Source organism: Pelobates fuscus, chromosome 10, assembly GCF_036172605.1.
Source record: "Pelobates fuscus isolate aPelFus1 chromosome 10, aPelFus1.pri, whole genome shotgun sequence".
In the NCBI taxonomy this organism is placed as follows: Eukaryota; Metazoa; Chordata; class Amphibia; order Anura; family Pelobatidae; genus Pelobates; species Pelobates fuscus.
Window position 1 is genome coordinate 146,799,647 of NC_086326.1, and position 27,643 is coordinate 146,827,289.

At 43.6% G+C, this 27,643-nt stretch overlaps 1 protein-coding gene across 1 annotated transcript in view; it reads left to right on the plus strand.

Moving 5' to 3' along the window:
- LOC134575174 (oocyte zinc finger protein XlCOF7.1-like) overlaps positions 1-27,643 on the plus strand; it is a 228,711-nt gene that overhangs the window by 99,924 nt on the left and 101,144 nt on the right. The window lies entirely within an intron of this gene.

A 27,643-nucleotide genomic window follows, 5' to 3' on the forward strand; every position in this document is an offset into this window, starting at 1 on the left:
CATGTTTAGAATGTGAGAAATGTTTTACTGACCCTTCAAATCTTAGGCATCATCAGAAGGTTCACACAGGAGAAAAACCATTTTCATGTTCAGAATGTGGGAAGCGCTTTGCTCAAATGACTGATCTTAGGAGACATTTGAGGTTTCACACAGGAGAAAAACCATTTTCATGTTCTGAATGTGGTAAACACTTTGCTCAAACGTCAGCTCTTAAGAAACATATGAGTTTACACACAGGAGAAAAACCATTTTCATGTTCTGAATGTGGGAAACCCTTTGCTCATATGTCAGCTCTTAAGAAACATATGAGTATTCATACAGGAGAAAAACCATTTTCATGTTTACAATGTGGGAAATGTTTCAGTAATACTACAACTCTTAAGACTCATCAAAAGAGTCACACGGGAGAGAAACCATTTTCCTGTTCTGAATGCAAGAAATGTTTTGCTTGCAAGTCAACTCTTAAGACACATCAGAGGATTCACACAGGAGAGAAACCATTTTCTTGTTCTGAATGTGGGAAATGTTTCACTGATATTTCAACTCTTAAGAAACATCAGAGGATTCACACAGGAAGCAAACCATTTTCTTGTTCTGAATGCGAGAAATGTTTTTCTCGCAAGTCAACTCTTAAGAATCATCAGAGGATTCACACAGGAGAGAAACCATTTTCCTGTCGTTAATGTGGGAAACGCTTTTCTCAAATGTCATCTTAAGTAGCATATGATGACTCAGTCAGAGGAGAAAACATTTTCTTGTTCTGAATGTGGGAAATGTTTCAGATGTAGTTCAGGTCTTCTCACATAAGGTGATTCATACTAGAATTCATCCTCTTGTTTAGAACATAGAAAAATCTTTTTTGTAAACTTAAGACTTCTTATATGTCAGAGGATTCATACAGATTGTAGTAAACGTATGGAATTAATAATAAAAAATAACTGAAAAACCTCGCGTAAAGTCAGTCCACACTCCTTGTGTTTAACAATTCAATAATATTTATTAAGAGAGGCTTATCAAACTAATAAAGAATACATATACATTTGAATTAGGCTAGTATATGTTGCTATCAAAACTAGTCATTGATTGAATGGAAAGTAAACTATATTAACATAATGAAACCGGCATATGTGGCGGAACCAACCTCGCCACTGTGCACTGGAGAAGCCTGGTTGCTAGCTTCCTGCCCTGCGACTATGACCCTGGGATGTATTAACTCTTTAAGAACTGTATTTGGGCACAATGGATTTGTATAATGCTGTTCCTGGCCCTTTTATTATTTTGGAGCAGTGTTACAACTTTTAAACTGGCACTTCGGATGCAGTCGAAGTGCCGAAGTCGTCGAAGTGGCCGCCATTCGACAAACGAACACGTGGCGGCATTTTAACTTATTCGAACACGGTCAGCGGTGTGTGCAGCCAAATCTATGGAACTGTTTGCGGCTACCCAATTTCACGAACACCGGTGACCCATACCTTCTTCGACACCGCGGCTGGAGACTAAGACCCGTTCGAAGATTCGAACGCTCGTTCGAATGGGACTTAGTCATTTTCTCAGTGTAAAATAGACCGACCGCACAGCCCAAATCCATGGGACTGTTTTGGGCATGAAAATGTGCTTGTGGTCGGTCAAAAGTGACTTATACCTATCTCCCGAATGGCTGAACGGATTCAAATGATTTTTGGGTATGTTTGTATTTGGAATGTGCCGAGTAATAATATGTATTTTATTAAAATTGGATGTATGGTTTTAGAGTTATGAAAGTTGGGTAAAAAGTATGTTTAAACTGTACGTATAATTGGGTTACCTCTCAGGCTAAGGGGAGGGAATCTGTGGGATGTAACCATTGTGTGATTGGGTAATGCATATTTGTATGTGGGCGTCTCCCTTGCAGGGGAAAATTGCATAAAAGCAGAGTGTGTGTCATTAAACCTGAGTTCTACTTCACCCATAAATTTGGAGTGCCGTCTCCTATTGGGGGAATCTGCTACAAGGGATTGCTATGCTTGTCATACTCCCTTGCTAAATCACTGCTAAGCTCTTGTAAGAGCTTGTTCCGGTTTTGCTCTCTGGAGGAATCTACGCTGGTTATGGTGTCTGCTGCAGTGCTTGGAGTCCTCAGGAAGCGCTAGGAGCATCCTTCAATGGAGGTACCCAGTCGGGGTGCTACAGTTACCACTCCATTGATCATCAGCTGAGAGTAAGAGGGTGAGTAACAGAACCAGAGTGCCTCCTGGGGGACAAGGGATTGCTCTGGAAGGCAATGAGGGAGGAGTGTGGCAAAACCGAGGAGCCTGGTTGCTCGCCTGCTCCCTTTGGACTATGGCCCTGCATGTTAAACCTTTTATTTTCCCTGCAGAAGGGCTTATTCGTGCCTTTCTGCCGGGGTGTTCGGTAGATTCCAGCTACCGACCAAACTACCGAACGGTGGACCACCTGGGAGCTGGAGTGTGCCGCCAATTGACCGCCCAGAAGCTGCAGTTAATCACAGCTTAATTGACGAACGCTGGGTGGCCTTTGTTCGTTTGCCGAACACGTGGCAGCGGCCATTTTACAAGTCCCGAACGGCCAGCGGTGTTCAGCGCTCAAACTATGGAACTGAAAACGGACACTTATTTGCGCGAACACCGCTGAGCCGTCCGCCCCTGGTTCCTATTCGTGCTCATGGGGTCGAACACCGGCTCATTCGGTACTTTGGACATGTGAATGTGTTACCCCAGATAGCTAAGCCATGGAGCCCATTCGTGTAACAAAAGACTATGTGAAAGACTTTGGCTCCATGGCGATTGAACTGTATGTATGTGATCTGAGCGCCATTCGGTAATAATGTGCGCTTAGATCTAAGCTATCTGGGGATATGCAGAATGTACATGTTTTATGTACTAAATGTATCAGTTGGGAATTTTATGTCTTTTACTGTCATTTTGTCTGCCATGTGTGTAATGGAGTTTGCCTCTGTCCTTGGAGATAATTGGATTACTTCCCAATTATCTCCAGGCCAGAGAGGAGGGATTGTAATGCATTGTGGGATTGTTTAAAGGCGTATGTCTGTGATTGGTCAGTGTCCTATATGTTTCCCAGTTTCCCATCTGGTCCCCTAGGGGAGTGTCCACCAGGTGGGAGACCTGCATAAAAGCTGGGCAGGTAGCCCCAGAAAAGGAGTTCCTGCTTAACCCTCAAAGTGAAGTGTCGTTTCATTCTTGGGGGGAATTTAATTGTATGCCGATTGCCAGGAGTGTAAGCTGTTCATAGGGCATTTCCTGTTCGGCTGCTTCCAGTGTTCGTGTGTCTCTTGTTCGGGAGTTGGTGAATTTGTGGAGTTTGCAGTTCGGGAGATTGGTAATTGCAGTAGCTGCTTGTCTATCTGGAAGGGGATTATCGCCTAAACGGGTTTTAACCTCTGGTGAGCGAAACGGTCCGTTACAAGGAGTTTATCAACAACCTAACTGGTTTGGCCAGAAGATGCTTCACAGAGCACTCCATTATTGCCTAAGGGTAGAATGGGGCTTACATCCCTGTATTAGAACATAACTCTTAATTTGCATACAGTTTGGCTGTTAATCAGTCCCCCCACTTATTCCTAGTAAATTTCAAATCTAAAGGGAGACTGTAAGCATTCTAACAATTTCATCTGACTTGAGTTGGTCATAGTGCCTGCAGTCTCTTAGCATTGTCCTTTAATTCAGTGTATATAAGTATTTTTTGAGCAGTTAAACACTAACTTATAGTCCTTGGTCACCCACAGCCTGCTGCCATCCTCCCACGCAGAAGGTATGGATGGCCATACCAATTCATACCAGCAAAGTCCAATGTAATATGCTGAAAGCAGTCCGCTGACACACTCAGCCAATTCAAAAGCAAAACGAGATTGGCTGCCAGGGACTGTCATTTAACATTAAAAATGGTTTTAACAATGAATGGAATGGTGGTGCCAGGGCACTCCAGACACTATAACAACTTTAATGAGATGAATCAGTCATAGTGCGTGGATTGTCCCTTCAAGGTAAAAAAAATTGCTGAAATGATAAAATTTCATAAGTCAGCTATGCTTCAGTTTGAATTCTCCATTTAGTAAAAAACCCTGTTAGTGTTCTTAAATTTATACAAAGCTAAAGTAAAAAAGAAAATGTTACCAAACTTAATCTAAACTAAATATCTTTACATAGGGGAAGTTACCAGTTATGTCTCAACAAATTGTCTTTCTTAAAGGAGCACTCCAGGCTAATAAAGAAGCGTTGTTTATCCGGTTTAGATTTCTTTCCCCCACCCCTCCACTCAAATACTGCTAAATAAAACGGTTCTTTCTGGCCGATCCAGTGACTATCACAGAGAAACACTGGGAGACTTGATGCATTTATTGCCATAACTTCACTGTGTCTGCAATGCTTGTCTATAGGAAACTCTCACCACAAACGTTGACATAAATGAATAAATAAAATGGAGATATGATAAGGTGCTATACACACCATATAAGATACCCTGGAATTCCTACTTTCACAAATGGTGGGCCTTCATGGGGGGAATTGAACTGTCAAACTGCTAAAATCAGCCCAACATCAGATTTACAAAATACCCTGCAGAAAGGCATGTTTAAAAAAGGTAAATAAACTGGTGTAAACAGAAATTTTACTTATCGTAAATTCCTGAAAATATTGGCAGTATACAGTGGGGTCTGTATTTCTTAGCGGGACAAGCAGAGTGAAAAAAATTAAATAAAATACATTTAATTAATTCTACCTCTTTCATTTATAAATGTAGAATCCTTCTTTACTCCCTCAGTAAATATCAAGAGAAAACCACAGAGACCTGCTTAAATGCAAACATATAAATGTATTATCTGATGAAGGGACGAAATTGTACTGCCACTTTATTAAGAAAAAATAATTTACGGTAAGTAAAATTTGTTTTTACTGACATCTAGTTGCAGTAAACAGTGGGGATATAGAGTTCCCAAAACAATGGCAACAAAAGGGTGGGTCATATAAAACGACAGCCTGGAGCACCGTACTCCCGTAAGCCGCTTCTGGGGAGAAGATGTCTAGCCTGTAGTGCTTGATGAACGATGACCAGGTTGCAGCTTTGCAGATATTCTCCGGTGAAGCATAAAAAGTATAATGTGGTCTGCACTCGAAAAATAAACCTTGAAATCCACAGTAAAAAAATAATCCATGAACAAAGAAAATTATGAAAAAAAAGTGCACGTTTATTAAGATATTTGAGGATATTAATGGGGTGATAAATATTAAAATTATTTTCATAAAAAATCAAAAAAATTAATTTCATTATTTTTATTATATAAAAAATGTATATCTTGGCACTGTTTCCCCGATTAATGATTTAAAGCTGAGAATTACCCACTATATTAATTGTCATAGATCCTGGAGTAAGTTTCATTAGAAGATTTTATCTCACACATTAATCACAAGTTAATTATAAAAATATAATTTATTGTTACAATAATAATATATGTAACATGCGTGACAATAATCCATAATTAATCAGGTATAACATAAGTATACAATATGGCAGTAATTCAACACCATTAGACAGCTAAATAGTAACAGTTATATCAACATGTATGCAGTTTTCGACAAGATTAACGACAGGACACTTCACTTTGAAATCAACTTAACACAACACAGCATCTTACAGCAGCACAGTGTAAAGCAATAAAAACTTTGTCTGACAGTCAAATTGCAGTGAATTAACTCTCTCACTGCTAGCTACAATTCTCATAGGCAAGATATCCTATTATATTGCAATTTTAAAACTACAATATCTCACATATTATTGATCATTCCTATGTCCATCCAATAAGAATAATTCTAACCAGATTTTATGTTTGCAGAATTTTTACTTCCTAATTAAGATTCACTATTTCTAAATGACGTAAGCCAATCTATCTGGATAATTGCCTGGTATTCTATTTTTAAAGTTAAAAGTAATATAGAGTTCATTGGTCCACCTGCAGGAATGGCATTGCGAATTCTATATATTAACGAATCATGACTGCTTGAATGTTGGAATCACTAGCTTTTATCCAAGTATATTCTGCCTTTTAGTAAAATCAATTAATTTATTTGAATTACATTAAATAAAACCAGCATACTTAATAGTTATGTTGTAGATTTTCTATCAGATTTGTAGATAAGTCCCAGGAATTTTGAATGCAAATATGATGAAAGAATTGTATGAAAATAGGAAAGTTTTCAGAGTTCTGAAGTTGTGTTAGTTGGAAAAGATACAAAGTATTAGGTGTGTCCAACTTTGGCTCCAGATGTCAGGTCTTCAATGTAAGATGTGCGTCTATTCTCAGAGTGAGAGTGTGTCTGAGTGAGTTTGAGTCTAAGAGTTTTAAGTTCTGACTGTGAGCGTTTGAGAGTTCCAGAGTGTCTCTCCTTTGTCCTTAATTTTTAAAGGAGACGCTCTCTGTACATCACTAGTTGATATGACCAATAGAGAACTGTGGGCATGTCTTCCCTACAGACTATCATCTAGATTTTGGTTAGTAGATGGCGCAACTACATCACTGAAAATCCTTGTCAGGAGATCCATTTACCTTTTTGTATAATGGGTTAACTGAATTTCGTGATGCGTTTGATGTCATCTTGGTTATCTTTTATGATACCTATTCGTCACAGACATGTCACTTTGCAAAGGTTTTGGTTCACTTTTACAAGACAGAGCGTCTGCAATTTTGGCTCTACGTTAGATTCCTGACACGTCCTAACCTTAATTTCACCCTTCCTTACAATAGAACTTTGTGAGATTCCGTTTTTTTAAAATGTGAAATTAATTACTTAGTGTTATCTGTCATTGGTGTCTGGTTTTCTTGTGTGAAACTGCAGTAATATTATTTATACATGTCTATTACACATATTCCACTAACGTTAATAAATAATAAGACATTTGTTCATTGATATTATATCCATGAATATTCTATATTATTAACATAGTACTATGTACCATTGGGTAATAAATATAAAATAAACAAATAAAAACCAATGTGGCTTAGTAGAGAAGTAAAACAAGAGATTAAAAATAAGAAAAGGGCATTTAAAGCATTTAAATCAGACAAATCAGAGGCATCATATTTAAGATATAAGGAAGCCAATAACGCTTGCAAAAAGGCAATTAAAGTGGCTAAACTAGAAAATGAGAAATTGATAGCCAAAGAATGCAAAACCAACCCCCAAAATTTTTTCAAGTACATCAATTCCAAAAAAAAAAATGAAAGTGTAGGTACACTGGAAACAGAGTTTCTTAGCTAATGAAGACCAGGAAAGCAGAAATGTTAAATAACTATTTTTCTTCAGTATATATTAATGAGGATCCTATGGCAAGAGATATGCAAATGATTGCTGCAAAAAACTTGCAGATAACTTGTGATTGAATAACTCGAGACAAGGTGCTACAGCTATTAAAGAAAATGAATGTAAATAAAGCTCCAGGGCCTGACGGTATTCACCCACGAGTACTTAAGGAGCTAAGTGGGAAAATAAGTGAACCTCTGTATTTAATTTTTCAAGATTCTTTTGTTTCAGGTATTGTACCGGAGGATTGGAGGAAGGCAGATGTTGTTCCTATATTTAAAAGGGGTTCAAAATCTTTGCCTGGAAATTATAGACCTGTGAGCTTAACTTCTGTAACTGGGAAAATATTTGAAGGGCTATTAAGGGATAATATTCAGGAATTCATTAGGAAGAACTGTGTTATTAGCAATAATCAGCATGGTTTTATGAAACATAGGTCATGTCAAACGAACCTAATTGCATTCTACGAAGAAGTAAGTAGAAGTATAGATCAGGGTGTTGCAGTGGATGTGATCTACTTGGATTTTGCCAAGGCATTTGATACGGTTCCTCACAATAGGTTAGTCTTCAAACTAAAAGAAATTGGTCTAGATGAATATTCTTGTTCTTGGGTAAAATATTGGCTTAAGGATAGAGTACAACAAGTTGTCATTAATGGTAAATTTTCAGGCTGGACAGAAGTGGTAAGTGCTGTCCCTCAGGGTTCTGTTTTGGGACCACTTCTATTTAACATATGTATAAATGATCTTGAAATAGGCATTGAAAGCCATGTATCAGTGTTTGCAGATGACACAAAACTTTGTAAAGTAATAAAATGTGAGCAGGATATTGCTTTGCTGCAAAAGGATTTGGATAGATTGGGGGACTGGGCACTAAAATGGCAGATGAAATTTAACGTAGAGAAATGCAAAGTTATGCACTTCGGGGTTAAGAATGTACATGCAATTTACACACTAAATGGTAGTGAACTAGGGATAACTACGCACAAAAAGGATTTGGGAATTGTTATAGAAAACAAATTAGGCAGTAATATGCAATGTCAATCTGCAGTTGCTAAGGCCAGTAAGGTTTTGTCATGTATAAATAGGGGCATACATTCTCGGGATGAAAATATAATTTTGCCTCTTTATAAAATGATGGTAAGACCACACCTTGAATATGCTGTGCAATTTTGGGCGCCTGTTCTAAAGAAAGATATCATGGCACTAGAAAAAGTCCAGAGACAAGCTACAAAATTGATAAAAGGAATGGAGCATTTTAGTTATGAAGTTAAAAAAAATTAAATCTGTTTAGTTTGGAAAAAACGGCGTCTGAGAGGGGATATGAGATCATTATACAAATATATTCGGGGCCAGTACAAACCTTTTTCTGGAAATCTTTTCATAGGACACGAGGTCACACATTTAGGCTGGAAGATAGGAGATTTAGTCTAAGGCAAAGAAAAGGGGTTTTTTTTTACAGTAAGAGCAATAAGGATATGGAATTCTCTGCCTGAAGAGGTGGTTTTGTCAGAGTCATTAAAGATGTTTAAACTGCAATTGGATAAATACTTGCAAAAACATAACATACAGGGATATAATTTCTAATTAGTGGGGTAATAGCTGCTTGATCCAAGGAGACATCTGACTGCTATTTTGGGGTCAAGAAGGATTTTTTCCTAGTTTGTGGCAAAATTGGAAGCACTTCAGACTAGGTTTTTTGCCTTCTTTTGGATCAACAGCAAAAACATATGTGAGGAAGGCTGAACTTGATGGACGCAAGTCTCTTTTCAGCTATGTAACTATGTACTATTTATATTTAATTAATATAATGACAGTAAGTTATATGTGGATATTGTGTGTGTGTGTGTGTGTGTATGTTTGTCTCTGGGTTGTTGTGTTCAATCCCCCCTGCTGTAGACATTATGCCTTATCTCATATCTTATCTCTAATGTTTACATTAGTCGCATTCTTTAGCTCAGACTTGAGTGAATAGAGTTACGGAGAGAAAACTTCTGTGTGTCTGTCTTTGCATTACAAAATGGTGTCACCTCTGTTCTGATGGTGACTTACAGTATACACTTTTAATTTCTGTCTTAACACAAAATGTCTGCCAGTATAAATATACTGCCAGATAGCAGCAGTCATAGGCAGAAAAATAATTATGGCAAAGTTCAGAAAACTGAATACACGATCTTCATAAATGTAGGTATGTCCAGCCAAATGTATGACGTTCAGTTGTTCAGTGACCATAAAATAGTTTCAGCCAGAAGTTACATGCTTGCTAAATATGAGCACTGTTCCAAACAGATGGAAAAGAAATGATAATACCTTTTAGTTGCCAAACTTGAGGGAGACCATCATCACCACTACCCGTCCAAAAATGAGAGTGTAATCATGGACGTGTTTCGCACCCACCTGGTGCTTTCTCAACATGAATGAAATTGGAGAGCTTTGGAGATATATAAACTGAGTATGTCCACAACGAGGCTGCTTGATGATGTGAACGCCAATATCTGTGAGTAAGTAATGAATGAATAGGAACTTAGGTAAATGTCGGAGCCGATCAGTATTATGCACTGGAAAGCAGTTCCCAGAACAGAGGTTCCGATGTAATATCCAGCTTCCTGTTCCAATAATACGGAAGCAGGTATTGCATTAGCATAATGTCTTAAATTTAGGAACAAAAAATTAGCAGTACGTTGTCAAGTATAAGTGTGCATATTTATAAAAGCTCCTTGTTTGGAAAGGTATTCTACTGATATTAAATAAATGTACATTATTGGGAGAGGAATAATGTGCAGTTTAGGTGCCGCATTGCAAATGTGTTTATTACTGGGAAGAATATTGCAGTATTGTTGAAACAAGTTGTACTTATTGTTGAAAAATAATGTTGCAATATTGTTACATGTTGCAACAGTAAACAGTAAAAAACCACAAAAACTAATGTGGTAGTGGTAGATCTCCCCTATAACCGACTGATTCTGGATATAGACCTATTCAGAAGACTTAACACAATTATTGACTGTGTGAATGGAATTGTATGGTCACAAGCTAAGGTTCTTATAACCTATGAGAAATCACTTCTACAATCTGATCGTAACTGCCGTGTGATAGAAGAAAGACCTGACTCGATAGAGGTACATTTTAGGAATAGTCAGTCACCTGACGTGACTATCCTGCAGGTGAATGATGCAATCGCACCTGTAGATGAGCATTCCGTAAGAATTGCTCCAGAGAAGATCCAGAATGTCTCTCTGGAAGGTGATGTTTTAACCATTTATCTCCACAGGGACTATGTTGAATCTGTTGTATTCAACAATGGGTAGTCCCAACTGTATACTGAGGGTTAATGCTCCAACACGCACATGATGCACCTACATCTGGGCATCGTGGTGATAAGATTACATATGAAATATTGCGTGATTATGCATATTGGCCACACATGTTAAGAGATGTTAAGACATACTGTCAGGGATGCTTGATTTGTACGCAATATCAACCCCATGGTCCAACCCATCGTGCACCACTTCAGAAGAGGGGGGTGTCATTACCCTGGTCTGATATTCAAATTGACTTTATAGGTCCTGTAACAAGATCTTCAAGAGGTAACAAATACATGTTAACCGTTATATGTATGTACACAAAGTGGATAGAGTGTTTGCCTTGTAAAGAGAACACGAGTACCGTGTGCGCCACTTTGTTGATTAACCATGTGTTTTCCAGGTTCGGTCTGCCTCAAAGAATTGAGTCAGACAGAGGTAGTCATTTTACCAGCGAAGTAATGGCTAAGATGTGGAACATTCTAGGTGTTAAACAAAAGCTACATATTGCATACCACGCTGCGTCTAGCAGGGGGTGTAGAGCGATATAACCAGTCTATCGTTAATATTCTGAAGAAGTATTTAAGAACATTCAACTGCCCCTAGTTTTAATGGCGATTAGAGCTACACCCAGCACTGCTACCAAACTGTCACCTTTTGAATTGATGACAGGAAGAAAGATGGTTTTACCACAGCATTTACTATATCGTACTTCGGATCATAACTTGATCAATGCTGCCACTACGCATCAGTATATCGAAGATTTGCGCAAGCATTTACAGCATGCGTTTGCTTTTGCCCAAAAGAATCTAGAAAAAGCAGCGACAGGGGTTAAGACCTATTACGATTTAAAAACCACGAAAAAGGAATATGAGATAACAGATCAAGTCTATCTGTATAACTTTGCGTGAAATCAAGTCAAGGAAAATACATTTTTACCTTCTTGGAAAGGGCCATATGTCATCATTGACAAAATTTCCCCAGTAGCGTACAAGATAAAAATTCCTAAGGATGGTGATTTTATTGAAAAGTGGGTTCACATTAACCAGTTGCGTGCTTGTCATCCTAAATCTCAATTAAGGATTGTAGCGGAGTGCAGTAGTATAATCCACGATCTCCGCTGGTATCACAGGTTGTGGCAGAAGCAGCCACCAAAACCCGCATTTACAATGTTATTTGTCCCTGTCAATGTATCTTACATATTATACCAGCATGTTAAAGAAGAATCCGTGTGTACATACCGTTATTGGGTCCGTGGGTGGCCGCCGTTCGCCTAATCTCCACGTGGCGGCGGCCATCTTAACTGCCGAACAGCGGTGTTTGGTCGTCGAGCGTCTGGAACTAAAATCGGACGCTCGACTACCCAGACACCGCTCAGACCTCCAGGATCCCCAAATCGTGTGATCCAAACTGCCGAACGGCCCGCCGTTCGGTAGTTTGCATTCCCCAGTTTAGGGGATTCATCCGAACCAAAGATTGGGGTCGGATGGCTGAGCTATTCGGCACTTTCTAGGCAGAGAAGTAGACCGACTACAGGGCCAGAATCTATGGAGCCGTTTTCGGCTACTGTGTCCCTGCAGTCGGTCAAATCTTTAAATACCTGTAACTCCCGAACCCCTGGTCTGATCTGGGTGAAATTTGAATATGTTACTCACCCAGAGCAGACCTACCAGGGGACCCCTCGTGTATCCCCGTACCCCCCGTATTTAGGGGTCATTCAGAAACTGGGGAAAACTCGGTTCCCTCTAATTAATTTACCTGTTAATCTAAGGGGAGGAGAGGGAGGGGAGGTGATTGTGAGGTGATTGGTTGTTTTGAGTTACCTCCCTTGCATGGGAAAAAGCCATAAAAGAAATTGTGTGAATAAAGCTGACAGTTGACCTCCAAGCTATGTGTCGTCTAGTTCTTGGAGGGGAGGGATTGTAACCACGCTACCCGTTTGATACCTGTATTGGATTGCTGTTCCTGTCTACCAGCGGAGCTACCTTGGATCGTACCTCTACTCCGCTACAATTGGTGGCAAGCGACGGGATCGTACTACACAGCAAGAGGCATTCAGCAGGAATTAAAAAGGACTGAATGGAAACAGATTATACCCTCTTGAAACGGGACACGCTAAAAGAGTTACTGGAAGCGAGAGGGAGGATAGCAAGCAACAAAACAAAGGCTATCCTAATCGCAGAACTCATGGAAGGAGACAGAGCCGCAGCTGCTGCAGCACCTCCAAGGGAGGGGGAAGAAACTGAGTTTACCAGAGAATATAGGGCCAGGATGGCTCTATTCTCACCAGCCATGGCAGCACAGAAAGCAGACCAGGTGTACAACGATGTACAGGCTCTCTTTATGCAGCGATCAGCGCAGGGAAGCGCAACAGCGGCCCCCACCCCGCCAGCGAAAGCTAAAATACCGTACCAGGTATTCAAAGCATTTAATGATACCGAGGGGGACATTGATGGCTATTTACAGAACTTTGAACTTTTGTGCCAGCTACATGCCATTAGCACTGAAGAACAAGTACGAGTGCTAGCGGGTAACCTATCCGGCCGCGCAGCAGATGCCTACCGAGCTATGCCGGCAGAGGATATCAGGGACTATCAAAAGGTAAAACAAACCTTGCTCGCACGGTATGCCCTTACACCTGAAGCATACCGAACACAGTTCCGGGAATTACCCAAATCAGAAAAAGACTCACATGCAGAATTTGCACACCGCCTACAACGGGCAGCTGACGGGTGGCTTGAGGCAGCCAAAGCCGTCACGGCCCAAGAGATCAAGCAATTGATGATGCTGGAGCAGTTCTACCGACGTTTGTCTCCACAGTTACAGATCTGGGTAAGAGAACGTAAGCCCCATACTCTGCATGAGGCCGCTCAACTAGCAGATGAGCATCAGGACTCCCGACGGGAACAGCATGTATCCAGTAGAGTGCAATCTACGCCAGCTGTTCCCCAGCTTACCCCAGTAAATCCGCCCCGACCAGGGGGGACCTACCAGTCTCAAACCCCCCGGTACAACAACCGGGCATCTGTCCGGTGCCATGCATGCAACCAGCTGGGTCACATGCAACGAGACTGTCCCCAAAACCGGGCCAGACCAGCCTGGACCCCTCAACGACCACCAACCACCCCCCGAGCCGCGGTACACTGCTATCAGGGCAGGCCCTGGGCTCAACCTTTCACCTCTACCCAAATAGCAGAACCCTTGGGCACCCTCCATGAGGTAAACCCGGTCCAGGCGGCCTCAGACAACCGCCAGGGCCACCGACAAGTGGTCCATGTGGAGGGCAAGCGGCTGGAGGGGTTAAGAGATTCTGGGGCCACCATCACTCTGGTACGCAACCATTTAGTGGCCCCGAACCATCTCACTGGGGAGTGCATTGCAGTTCGAGTGGCAGGGGGAGCTATATACAAGGTACCCACTGCTAAACTACATTTGGACTGGGGAGCGGGGGCAGGACAAATTGAAGTGGGGATGATGCAGGACCTACCTGCCGATGTGATTTTGGGGAACGATTTGGGGGAGCTAACTTCCGCGTTTGTTACCCGGCCTCCTCCACAGGAAGCTTACCCGGTCGTCACCCGCCAACAGGCTCGCACCACGGCACCCCACCTTGACTCTGAGGCTCAGGTAAGCACAAACCCCCCTGATCACACTGTATTACCCTGGGCTGCCCCATTAGAATTTGGTAGCGAGGTCGCCCTGGACCCGTCCCTACAGGTTTACAAGGACAGAATAGATAAAGACCAGACTGGCAGAGAGGGGGAGAGATATGCTTGGGATAAGGGGTTATTATACCGGTATGCAGAAAAGGTAGTAGCCGGGTCGATTCCTGTACCCATTAAACAGTTAATTGTGCCTCGAAAGTATCGACAAGAGTTAATGCGAATCGCCCACGACATTCCCCTGTCTGGACACCTAGGGATCAGCCGAACCAAACATCGGCTGCTACAGAACTTCTTCTGGCCAGGGATATCACAGGATATTAAGCAATACTGTAATACTTGCGATACCTGTCAGAGAGTGGGAAAGCGGGGGGACCGATACAAGGCCAAACTACACACCCTGCCCATTATTGAAGAACCCTTTAGCCGAGTAGCGGTAGACATTATCGGACCACTGAAACAAAAAAGCCCGTCTGGTAAGAAATACATATTGACCGTGGTAGATTATGCCACTAGATATCCCGAAGCAGTAGCCCTAACGAATGTACACGCAGAGACCATAGTAGACGCCCTCATGCGTATCTTTACCCGTATGGGGATCCCCCGGGAGATCATTTCAGATCAGGGTACCCAATTCACGGCCGAGGTCACGCAACAGCTTTGGAAAGTATGCGGGGTCCGACCTATCCTTAATTCCCCATACCACCCCCAGTCCAATGGCCTCTGCGAACGGTTTAATGGGACCTTAAAACAAATGATCCGCACGTTCGTAGCCACTCAGAAGAACTGGGAGCGGTTCTTACCCCATCTCCTGTTCGCCTACCGAGAGGTGCCCCAAGAGTCCACTGGGTTCTCTCCCTTCGAACTGTTGTTCGGAAGGAGGGTAAGGGGACCCCTAGACCTAATAAGGGAACACTGGGAGGGGGGGACGACCATTGACGGCACCCCTATCGTACCCTATGTGTTGGAGTTTCGGAACCGCCTGGAGGAATTGACCCGAGCTGTGCGCAACAACCTCCAGGCGGCCCAGACACGCCAGCGCCACTGGTATGATAAGGGAGCTAGGGACCGCAGCTTTCAGGTCGGCCAGAAAGTACTAGTCTTACGCCCCGTCCCTACTGACAAGCTGCAGGCTTCCTGGCGGGGCCCATTCAAGGTGGTAGAGCAGGTCTGCGATACCACCTATATAATCGGCCCCTGCGCCGGGACCGGGGACCGACGCATGTTCCATGTGAACATGCTGAAGCCCTACCACGAGCGCACAGAGGAAGTATCTGCCATCTGCGCCTCGGCTGCAGAGGACACAGATAACCTACCCCTCCCTGACATGCTGGCCCGAGAAACGCTACAAGAGGATCTCGCAGCCGTACAGCTAGGAGACCGCTTGAATCCCCAGGAAAAAGCTCAGGCCCAAAGTTTAATTAGGGAAAAAGGAGCCACTTTTTCCAACCTCCCGGGATATACCCCGTTAGCTACCCATCGGGTAGAAACCCTAGATCCGGTCCCACTCCGTCAACCGCCCTACCGCATTCCCGAAGCAGTGAGGGGGAACATGTACAAGGAACTGAAGGAAATGTTGCAGTTAGGGGTAATTGAGCATTCAGATAGCCCCTGGGCATCCCCCGTAGTACTCGTGCCAAAGCGGGATGGAACTACCCGCTTCTGTGTAGATTACCGGAGGCTCAATGATAAAACCATATCCGATGCCTATCCCATGCCCCGGATAGACGAGCTATTAGACAAAATGGCTAGGGGGAAATACTTAACCACCATTGATCTTTGTAAAGGATATTGGCAAATTCCTCTAGCCGAGGACGCCATTCCCAAGTCGGCCTTCGTCACCCCATTTGGCCTGTACCAATTCCGGGTCATGCCATTTGGGATGAAGAACGCCCCGGCCACCTTCCAGAGGATGGTGGACCGACTATTGGACGGGTTTCAGGAGTACGCTTGCGCCTATCTAGACGACATAGCCATCTTTAGTTACTCCTGGGCCGATCATTTAGACCATATCGGAGCAGTACTAGACCGCATCCGGGAAGCCGGACTGACCCTCAAGCCCAGTAAATGCCATATAGGGATGGCCGAGGTCCAATACCTCGGACACCGAGTAGGCAGCGGCCACCAAAAACCCGAACCAGCCAAAATAGAGGCCGTAGCTAAATGGCCAACCCCCCGCACTAAAACCCAGGTACTAGCCTTTTTGGGGACGGCAGGATATTACCGAAAGTTTGTACCTAACTACAGCGCCCTAGCCAAGCCCCTTACCGACTTAACCCGCAAAAACCTTCCCAAATTAGTAGTATGGGCCCCAGAGTGTGAACAGGCCTTCCAACTCCTACAAAATGCCCTTGTTAATGCCCCTGTGTTGGCTGCTCCCGATCCGACTAAACGCTTTCTCGTCCATACAGACGCTTCAATGTTCGGATTGGGAGCAGTACTGAGCCAGATCGGAGCCGATGGCGGTGAACACCCCGTAGCTTACCTCAGCCGAAAACTTTTACCCAGAGAAGTAAGCTACGCCGCCATCGAAAAGGAATGCCTTGCCGTGGTGTGGGCCCTCAAGAAACTACAGCCCTATTTGTATGGACAAACATTTTCCCTGCTCACAGATCACAACCCGTTGGTCTGGCTGAACCGGGTGTCCGGAGACAATGCCAGACTGCTGCGCTGGAGCTTAGCGCTTCAGCCCTTTGATTTCAATATCCAATATCGCCCGGGGAAGCTCAATGGAAATGCTGACGGGTTATCCCGACAGACGGAACTAGACCAGTGATCTGTGGGTACTCCTCCAGACATCCCCAAGCCGATCCGTTGGGATCAGACTGTGTATGCTGGCTTGGTTCTGGGGGAGCATTGTGGCAGAAGCAGCCACCAAAACCCGCATTTACAATGTTATTTGTCCCTGTCAATGTATCTTACATATTATACCAGCATGTTAAAGAAGAATCCGTGTGTACATACCGTTATTGGGTCCGTGGGTGGCCGCCGTTCGCCTAATCTCCACGTGGCGGCGGCCATCTTAACTGCCGAACAGCGGTGTTTGGTCGTCGAGCGTCTGGAACTAAAATCGGACGCTCGACTACCCAGACACCGCTCAGACCTCCAGGATCCCCAAATCGTGTGATCCAAACTGCCGAACGGCCCGCCGTTCGGTAGTTTGCATTCCCCAGTTTAGGGGATTCATCCGAACCAAAGATTGGGGTCGGATGGCTGAGCTATTCGGCACTTTCTAGGCAGAGAAGTAGACCGACTACAGGGCCAGAATCTATGGAGCCGTTTTCGGCTACTGTGTCCCTGCAGTCGGTCAAATCTTTAAATACCTGTAACTCCCGAACCCCTGGTCTGATCTGGGTGAAATTTGAATATGTTACTCACCCAGAGCAGACCTACCAGGGGACCCCTCGTGTATCCCCGTACCCCCCGTATTTAGGGGTCATTCAGAAACTGGGGAAAACTCGGTTCCCTCTAATTAATTTACCTGTTAATCTAAGGGGAGGAGAGGGAGGGGAGGTGATTGTGAGGTGATTGGTTGTTTTGAGTTACCTCCCTTGCATGGGAAAAAGCCATAAAAGAAATTGTGTGAATAAAGCTGACAGTTGACCTCCAAGCTATGTGTCGTCTAGTTCTTGGAGGGGAGGGATTGTAACCACGCTACCCGTTTGATACCTGTATTGGATTGCTGTTCCTGTCTACCAGCGGAGCTACCTTGGATCGTACCTCTACTGCGCTACACAGGTAAATCCACAGTCAGCGCTAGAAAGCAAGACAATATCCCAATCCTCCCAATAACCGGACGAAACACAGTCTGGGAGTCAACTAACTCGCTTTATTCACAGACCTCCATATTTATGCAATTCCCCATGCAAGGGGTTTCCTTACAGATGTTACAGGGGATTTCTCCCATCAGGCAGTGTAATTCTCCCAACAGGCATTGCTGCACGAGAGGGATACTCCTACTAAAATTGACGGTTAAGTGGATTATCCCCTCGTGCAGCAAAACTGACAATTCACATAAAAATCTGTATTTTACACAATATTCATCTCTTTTACACGAACAGCCGTTCGGTAGATAGCTGGGGTCTGCGGGCACATCACAAAAGACTAACATATTTTTTGAGAACCCCTGAACCGATCTAGGTGAAATTTGAATATGTTGGTCACCCAGATCAGGGATATATCAGGGGACATATTGTTTGTGGGGATGCCTTATGCCTAAAGGGGTTGTAGCGGAGCTGCAATATGAAATCCCAATATCTCTGCTGGTTAAGAGAGTAATCCAAAGTAAAGCGCTGGAAAGTAAGGCAATATCCCAAATCCCCCAGTAACCGGACGAAACACAGTTCTGGGAGTCAACTGAGGTCTTTATTCACATGCTCCAGTATTTATGCAATTCCCCATGCAAGGGGTTTCCTGAGTCACATCACAGGGGTATTACAGGAGTGGACTACATGGGAAACTTCATTTACAGAGCATTTCTCCCACCATGGACGAGAGGGATACTCCCACTAGAATATCCTGTTAAGTGGATTATCCCTCCCTACAGCAGAACCGGCTTTTAACATAAAAATACATAACTTTTGCTTTATTCGTGTGATTAATATGAATGACCGTTCGGTAGATAGCTGGGGTCTAAGCGCATATTTCGTGCGAGTACCGCTCAGATCCCAGCTTAAATAACCGAACGGCACACAAAAACATAATTTCTATTGCATTCACCTAAAAGTACCGAACACCGATTGGGGAACCCAATACTAAAAGACCGGAAAGCTCCCGAACGACCTGGAAGTCCAGCGGTGTTCGTATCGTTGAGTAGCCGATTTTAGTTCCAGGCGCTCGACGACCAAACACCGCTGGGCGAACAAAGGATCCAAGATGGCCGCCCGCCGCGTGGTTGGTAGTCGAACAACGGCCACCCAGGAAAGCACTTAACTACCAATTGCAACAATGTTGCAATCCGTTAATTGGAGCAACACGACCCTCAATGTGTGGGCTCTGGTTCGGTACTTGGTTCGTTTCACGAACAGCCGGTAAAGTGGCTGTCTTATTGGGGAACGACGTAGGCTGTTTAACCTCTCAACTCTCACGGGACACCACTTCAGAAACCTACCCGGTTACCACCCGAGCCCAAGCCAGACTGGAATCACCGCTGCACTTTGAGGAAAACCAGGTAGGAGTTGAAATACCCCCTTTACCCGACCCTCCTTCCACTTTCTGGGATACGCCACAGGGTTTTGAACAGGAGCAGAGAACAGACCCCACATTAGAAGGGTATAGAAAGGCAGTAGAGGTTCCCCGGGGTGACAGCACCCACGAAAGGTTTGAGTGGTATAAGGGATTATTGTATCGAGTGACAGGAGGGGTTGGACACTGGGCCACCCAAGTCACTAAAAGACAGCTCGTAGTACCCCGTAAGTTTCATGCTGAGTTATTAGCAGGACATCTAGGGGTTAATAAGACGAGGGACCGGTTGACCCAAACATTCTTCTGGCCTACGATCACGCAAGATCTTTAATATTATTGTAGAACGTGTGGCATATGTCAAAAGATAGGGAAAAGAGGTGACCACCAAAAAGCCAAACTCCACCCTTTACCCATTCTAGAAGAGCAGTTTCACCGAGTGGCGGTAGACTTAATAGGATCCCTCAGCCGACCCAGTCAGTCCAGCAAAAACGTCATCCTAACTGTAGTGAACTACGCCACTAGATACCCTGAAGCAGTAGCTGTGGCGAAACCAACCTCGCCACTGGGCCCTGGAGAAGCCTGTTTGCTAGCCTCCTACCTGCTGACTATGGCCCCTGGGTTATTTGGGCCATATTGTACTGTATATTGCTGCTACTGGCCCTTTTAACAGCATCTATGGACATATTGGGACTTTTGGGACTACTGTCCCTTTAAGACTGTGATACATATTCTAGTGTACTGCCTGTAATATTATATGTGTATTTGTGTGTTAAGTTTAACCTGGGATATGTATGCAGCATTCACTGATTGTTCGGTAGAATCACTCCATTTATTATATTGAGTGAAACTATCGAACAACCAGACCACCCAGGAATAAGTGTGCCTCCAATTACAGTTTGCAACAATGTTGCAAATGGGTAATTGGCAATCAGTGTAATGTATGCTTTGTCCTCTGGGTGGCCGCCATTCGGGAAACAAACACGTGGTGGCGGCCATCTTAAACTACCGAACAGCGGTGTTTTGCCGTCGAGTGTCTGGAACTAAAATCGGACACTTGACTAGGCAAACACCGCTGAGACCTCCATACTTCCAGAAATTCGTATAGAAACTACCGAATGGCCCGCCGTTCGGTAGAAAGAACCCCTCAAACAAGGGAATTCCCTCTCCAGGCTCTATAACACAGGCAATTCGCCTGTTTTCATTTCCTTGTTTGTGACCGACCGCAGGGCCAAAATGCATGGAACTGTTTTCGGATACTTTACCCATGCGGTCGGTCAAATCTTTGGAACCCCATATCTCCCGAACCGTTTATCCGAATGAACTGATTTTTGGATATGTTGTCCCCCTGAATAAGGGCTATCCAGCGATGCTGGATTTAAAGGTGTACCCCCTGGTTTTGGGGTACATCCAGAACTTGGCTGAAAAGGTGTACCGGATAATTGGGTTTAATGTTATCTGAGGGGAGGGGATGTGTGGGCTGAACCATGTATGTGATTGGTTATTTTATTCCTCCCCCTGGGTGTGGACTGTATGTGTATTATTGTAATAAAAGCCAGGCTGGATGAGCCAGTCGAGAGTTCCTGTTTTACCCTCAACTTGAGTCCTGTGTCTTATTGGGGGAACCTGCTACAAGGGATTGCTATGCTAGGCATATTCCCTTGCTATAATCACTGAGCTCTTGTAAGAGCTTGTTCCTGCTTCGTTCTGAAGGGAGATAGCTGCAGCCTGCGGTGCTTATGGTGTCTGGTGGAGTGCTTGGAGTCCTCTGGAAGCGCTAGGAGCATCTTTCAACGGAGGTACCCAGTCGGGGTGCCAGGTGATCCGTTACAGTAGCCCTCTCGAACATAGAGGCCGAGACCGTAGCTGAGGCTTTTCTCCCGGGTAGGTTTTCCCCAGGAGATCCTGTCTGATAGGGGGACTCTGTTCACTGCAATTGTGGCAGAGCTGTGGAGTAAAGCCCCTATTCAGCGCCCCCTATCACCCCCAGACCAATGGGCTCTGTGAACGTTTTAATGGCACGCTCAAGCAGATGCTAAAGACCTTTGCAGAGTCCTGCAGGAATTGGGAGAAGTATCTACCCCACCTTCTGTTTGCCTACCGCGAAGTGCCCCAGGCATCCACCAGGTTTTCCCCCTTCGAACTCCTGTTCGGGAGAAAAGTGTGGGGCCTGCTGGATCTCGTACGGGAGCACTGGGAGGGCAACACAGATGATGGGAGAGTCCCTATCGTCCAGTATGTGCTGGAGTTCCGGGACCGACTACGGGCTCTCACTGAATCTGTTCGGGAGAACCTGCGGGCGGCCCAGGAATGCCAGAATAAGTGGTACGATAGGAGCGCCAGAGATAGGGTACTAGAAATAGGACAGAAGGTGTTGGCATTAAGGCCCGTTAAGAGGGACAAGCTGCAGGCGGCATGGCAGGGACCCTTTAAAGGGACACTATAGTCACCTGAACAACTTTAGCTTAATGAAGCAGTTTTGGTGTATAGAACATGTCCCTGCAGCCTCACTGCTTAATATTCTGCCATTTAGGAGTTAAATCCCTTTGTTTATGAATCCTAGTCACACCTCCCTGCATGTGACTTGCACAGCCTTCCATAAACACTTCCTGTAAAGAGAGCCCTATTTAGGCTTTATTTATTGCAAGTTCTGTTTAATTAAGATTTTCGTATCCCCTGCTATGTTAATAGCTGGCTAGACCCTGCAAGAGCCTCCCTGTATGTGATTAAATTCCAATTTAGAGATTGAGATACAATTATTTATGGTAAATTACATCTGTTTAAAGTGAAACCAGTTTTTTTTCCCATGCAGGCTCTGTCAATCATAGCCAGGGGAGGTGTGCCTAGGGCTGCATAAACAGAAACAAAGTGATTTAACTCCTAAATGATGGTGAATTGAGCAGTGAAATTGCAGGGGAATGATCTATACACTAAAACTGCTTTATTTAGCTAAAGTAATTTAGGTGACTATAGTGTTCCTTTAAGGTAGTGGAGCGCATAAGTGATACCACCTATATTGTGAGCAAGTGTTCAGATGAAAGGCTGACCAAAGCTTTTCATGTAAACATGCTCAAGCCCTATTTTAAAAGGACTGAAGATGTGGGCGCAGTATGTGCCCCCTCTTACAACGATAGTGAGGGACTTCCCTTTCCCGATTTATTAGACACCTTCCCGTGTACTATTGACCAAGTAAGCTTGGGTCAAAACGTAACCCTTTTAGAGAAGAGTGAGGCATCTCAGCTGCTTCAGGGATACTAAGGAATGTTTTCGGCCATACCAGGATATACCTCTGCTGCGGTACACTGTGTAGAAACCCAGGGAGAAACGCCTTTACGGCAGAACCCTCGCAGAGTCCTTGGGCTTCGCCGGTAGTACGAGTACCGAAGCGTGACGGCACCAAGCGCTTCTGTGTAGACTACCCGAGTCTCAACGATCGCACCATAACTGACGCCTACCCCATGCCCAGTATAGATGAGCTATGAGACCGTATGGCTGGGGGGGGAATTACCTGACTACCTTGTGCAAGAGGTATTGGCAGATCCCCTTGGAGCCTGCGGCCATCCCCAAGTCAGCGTTCGTCACTCCATTTGGGCTATACCAGTTCAAGGTTATGCCCTTTGGGATGAAGAATCTAGAGGGGTTCCAGGACATCGCATTTGCGTATCTAGACGATATTGCCGTCTACAGCCGCACTTGGGAAGACCGCCTGGGCCACTTGTCCAGGGTACTTAAGCGAATTCGGCTAGCTGGTCCCACATTGAAACCTGACAAATGCCACGTAGGCATGGCCGAGGTACAGTATCTCGGCCACAGGGTAGGTTCGGGTAGGCAGCGTCCAGAGCCTGCTAAAGTAGAGGCCATAGTTAAGTGGCCCCAACCCCGTACTGAAACCCAGGTATTAGCCTTTTTAGGGCCGGCCGGCTACTACCGAAAATTTGTCCCAGAGTAGAGTGCCCTGGCCAAGCCTCTCACCGACCTTACCAAAGAGGCCCTACCTAAACAAGTTACCTGGACCCCAGAGTGCGCGGATGCTTTTCAGAGACTTAAAGCTGCATTAAGTGAGGCCCCTGTGTTGGCAGCGCCCAACCATACTAAATAATTTCTTGTACACACAGATGCTTCCATGTTTGGGTTGGGAGCCGTGTTGAGCCAAGTGGGGGACGACGGCATGGAACACCAGAAAACTTTTGCCCAGAGAGGTCAGCTATGCCACCGTAGAAAAAGAGTGCCTAGCCCTAGTTTGGGCCCTTAAGAAACTTCAACCTTATCTGTATGGACGACCATTTACCCTTATGACCGACCACAACCCCCTTGTGTGGCTAAACCGGGTAGCTGGTGACAACCCCAGACTATTACGGTGGAGCCTAGCCCTTCAGCCATATAACTTTACTATGCAATACCGTCAGGGCAAACAAAACGGTAATGTAGACGGTCTGTCTCAACAGACCGAACAAGACTCCTAAAGTACTTTTCTCGGACATCCCCAAGCCAACCCAACAGGGTCTAGGCGGGTATACCGACCTATGGAACTATAGGGGAGCAGTGTGAAGAAATCTGTCTTTTATGTTCAATATTTCTTCCCTGTTCATTCGGTAAATGTAACTACCGAACAGAGACCACCCCCCTGGCTCGTTAAACTTCAAAGAATGCCTCAATTGAACCCTCTACCTATACCCTTTTTATGCGAACAAAGGCAGCGGGACTTGGTCGTCGAGTCTCTGGAACTAAAATCGGACGCTTGACTTCCCGAACACCTGTCTCAACAAACGAACGCTGGATCTTTATTTCCCGAACAGCTAGAAGAGCGCTGTTCGGTACTTTTGTTCATTCGAATGAGGGGAACAATCGCTGCTAAGAGCCAGGGGAAACCATTCGTGGGATTATTCGGTTTTGCTACTTAACGAAATAGACCGTCAAAACTACCCAAACTCATGGAACTATTTTGGGCAGCCACCTCGCGGTTAGCCGGTCACAAAAGACTTCCATATTTTTTGAGAACCCCTGAACCGATCTGGGTGAAATTTGAATATGTTGGTCACCCAGATCGGGGCTACCAGGGGACATATTGTTTGTGGGGATACCATATGCCTAAAGGGGTGTTCTGAATATTGGGGAAAACTGTATTTTTTCTAATTGGAGATAATCAAGCTATTACTTTATCAGACTTGATTATCTTTCCTGTTAATGATTGGACGTACTTTGTCCCTCCCTGTGGGATTTCCCCTTGCATAAAAGCCTGTGTGTGATCATTAAAAGCCAGTTCTGTTGCACCCTTCTTCTAGACTCCGGCTGATGTTTGGAGATTCGTACGCTTTATTAAGGGAATCATCTTGTAAAGCTATTGTATTCGTATGGATTTCGTTTATTTCATCTACCGAACGGAGAGCTATAATCACTGATGCTCTGGCGGTTAGGGAGGAAACTACCGAATGAGGATTGTATATCCTAGGTTTCCTTACAGTAACTGTATAGGAAGCGCATCATATAACAATAGTCACCTGACTGGCAGCTCCTCCCTGTGTTTCCCAGCACTGTATCCACTACCCCATACATTATATACACAGTATATACAGGGGGTGTATATTTACCCCCATACATTATATACACAGTATATACAGGGGGTGTATATTTACCCCCATACATTATATACACAGTATATACAGGGGGTGTATATTTACCCCCCATACATTATATACACAGTATATACAGGGGGTGTATATTTACCCCCCATACATTATATACACAGTATATACAGGGGGTGTATATTTACCCCCCATACATTATATACACAGTATATACAGGGGGTGTATATTTACCCCCCATACATTATATACACAGTATATACAGGGGGTGTATATTTACCCCCCATACATTATATACACAGTATATACAGGGGGTGTATATTTACCCCCCATACATTATATACACAGTATATACAGGGGGTGTATATTTACCCCCCATACATTATATACACAGTATATACAGGGGGTGTATATTTACCCCCCATACATTATATACACAGTATATACAGGGGGTGTATATTTACCCCCCATACATTATATACACAGTATATACAGGGGGTGTATATTTACCCCCATACATTATATACACAGTATATACAGGGGGTGTATATTTACCCCCATACATTATATACACAGTATATACAGGGGGTGTATATTTACCCCATACATTATATACACAGTACATACAGGGGGTGTATATTTACCCCATACATTATATACACAGTACATACAGGGGGTGTATATTTACCCCATACATTATATACACAGTATATACAGGGGGTTTATATTTACCCCCATACATTATATACACAGTATATACAGGGGGTGTATATTTACCCCATACATTATATACACTGTATATACAGGGGGTGTATATTTACCCCATACATTATATACACAGTATATACAGGGGGTGTATATTTACCCCATACATTATATACACTGTATATACAGGGGGTGTATATTTACCCCATACATTATATACACAGTATATACAGGGGGTGTATATTTACCCCATACATTATATACACAGTATATACAGGGGGTGTATATTTACCCCATACATTATATACACAGTATATACAGGGGGTGTATATTTACCCCCCATACATTATATACACAGTATATACAGGGGGTGTATATTTACCCCCCATACATTATATACACAGTATATACAGGGGGTGTATATTTACCCCCCATACATTATATACACAGTATATACAGGGGGTGTATATTTACCCCCCATACATTATATACACAGTATATACAGGGGGTGTATATTTACCCCCCATACATTATATACACAGTATATACAGGGGGTGTATATTTACCCCCATACATTATATACACAGTATATACAGGGGGTGTATATTTACCCCCATACATTATATACACAGTATATACAGGGGGTGTATATTTACCCCATACATTATATACACAGTACATACAGGGGGTGTATATTTACCCCATACATTATATACACAGTACATACAGGGGGTGTATATTTACCCCATACATTATATACACAGTATATACAGGGGGTTTATATTTACCCCCATACATTATATACACTGTATATACAGGGGGTGTATATTTACCCCATACATTATATACACTGTATATACAGGGGGTGTATATTTACCCCATACATTATATACACTGTATATACAGGGGGTGTATATTTACCCCATACATTATATACACAGTATATACAGGGGGTGTATATTTACCCCATACATTATATACACAGTATATACAGGGGGTGTATATTTACCCCATACATTATATACACAGTATATACAGGGGGTGTATATTTACCCCATACATTATATACACAGTATATACAGGGGGTGTATATTTACCCCATACATTATATACACAGTATATACAGGGGGTGTATATTTACCCCATACATTATATACACAGTATATACAGGGGGTGTATATTTACCCCATACATTATATACACAGTACATACAGGGGGTGTATATTTACCCCATACATTATATACACAGTACATACAGGGGGTGTATATTTACCCCATACATTATATACACAGTACATACAGGGGGTGTATATTTACCCCCATACATTATATACACAGTATATACAGGGGGTGTATATTTACCCCATACATTATATACACAGTATATACAGGGGGTGTATATTTACCCCCCATACATTATATACACGGTATATACAGGGGGTGTATATTTACCCCCCATACATTATATACACGGTATATACAGGGGGTGTATATTTACCCCCCATACATTATATACACGGTATATACAGGGGGTGTATATTTACCCCCCATACATTATATACACCGTATATACAGGGGGTGTATATTTACCCCCCATACATTATATACACATTATATACAGGGGGTGTATATTTACCCCCATACATTATATACACAGTATATACAGGGGGTGTATATTTACCCCATACATTATATACACAGTACATACAGGGGGTGTATATTTACCCCATACATTATATACACAGTATATACAGGGGGTTTATATTTACCCCCATACATTATATACATTGTATATACAGGGGGTGTATATTTACCCCATACATTATATACACAGTATATACAGGGGGTGTATATTTACCCCATACATTATATACACAGTATATACAGGGGGTGTATATTTAC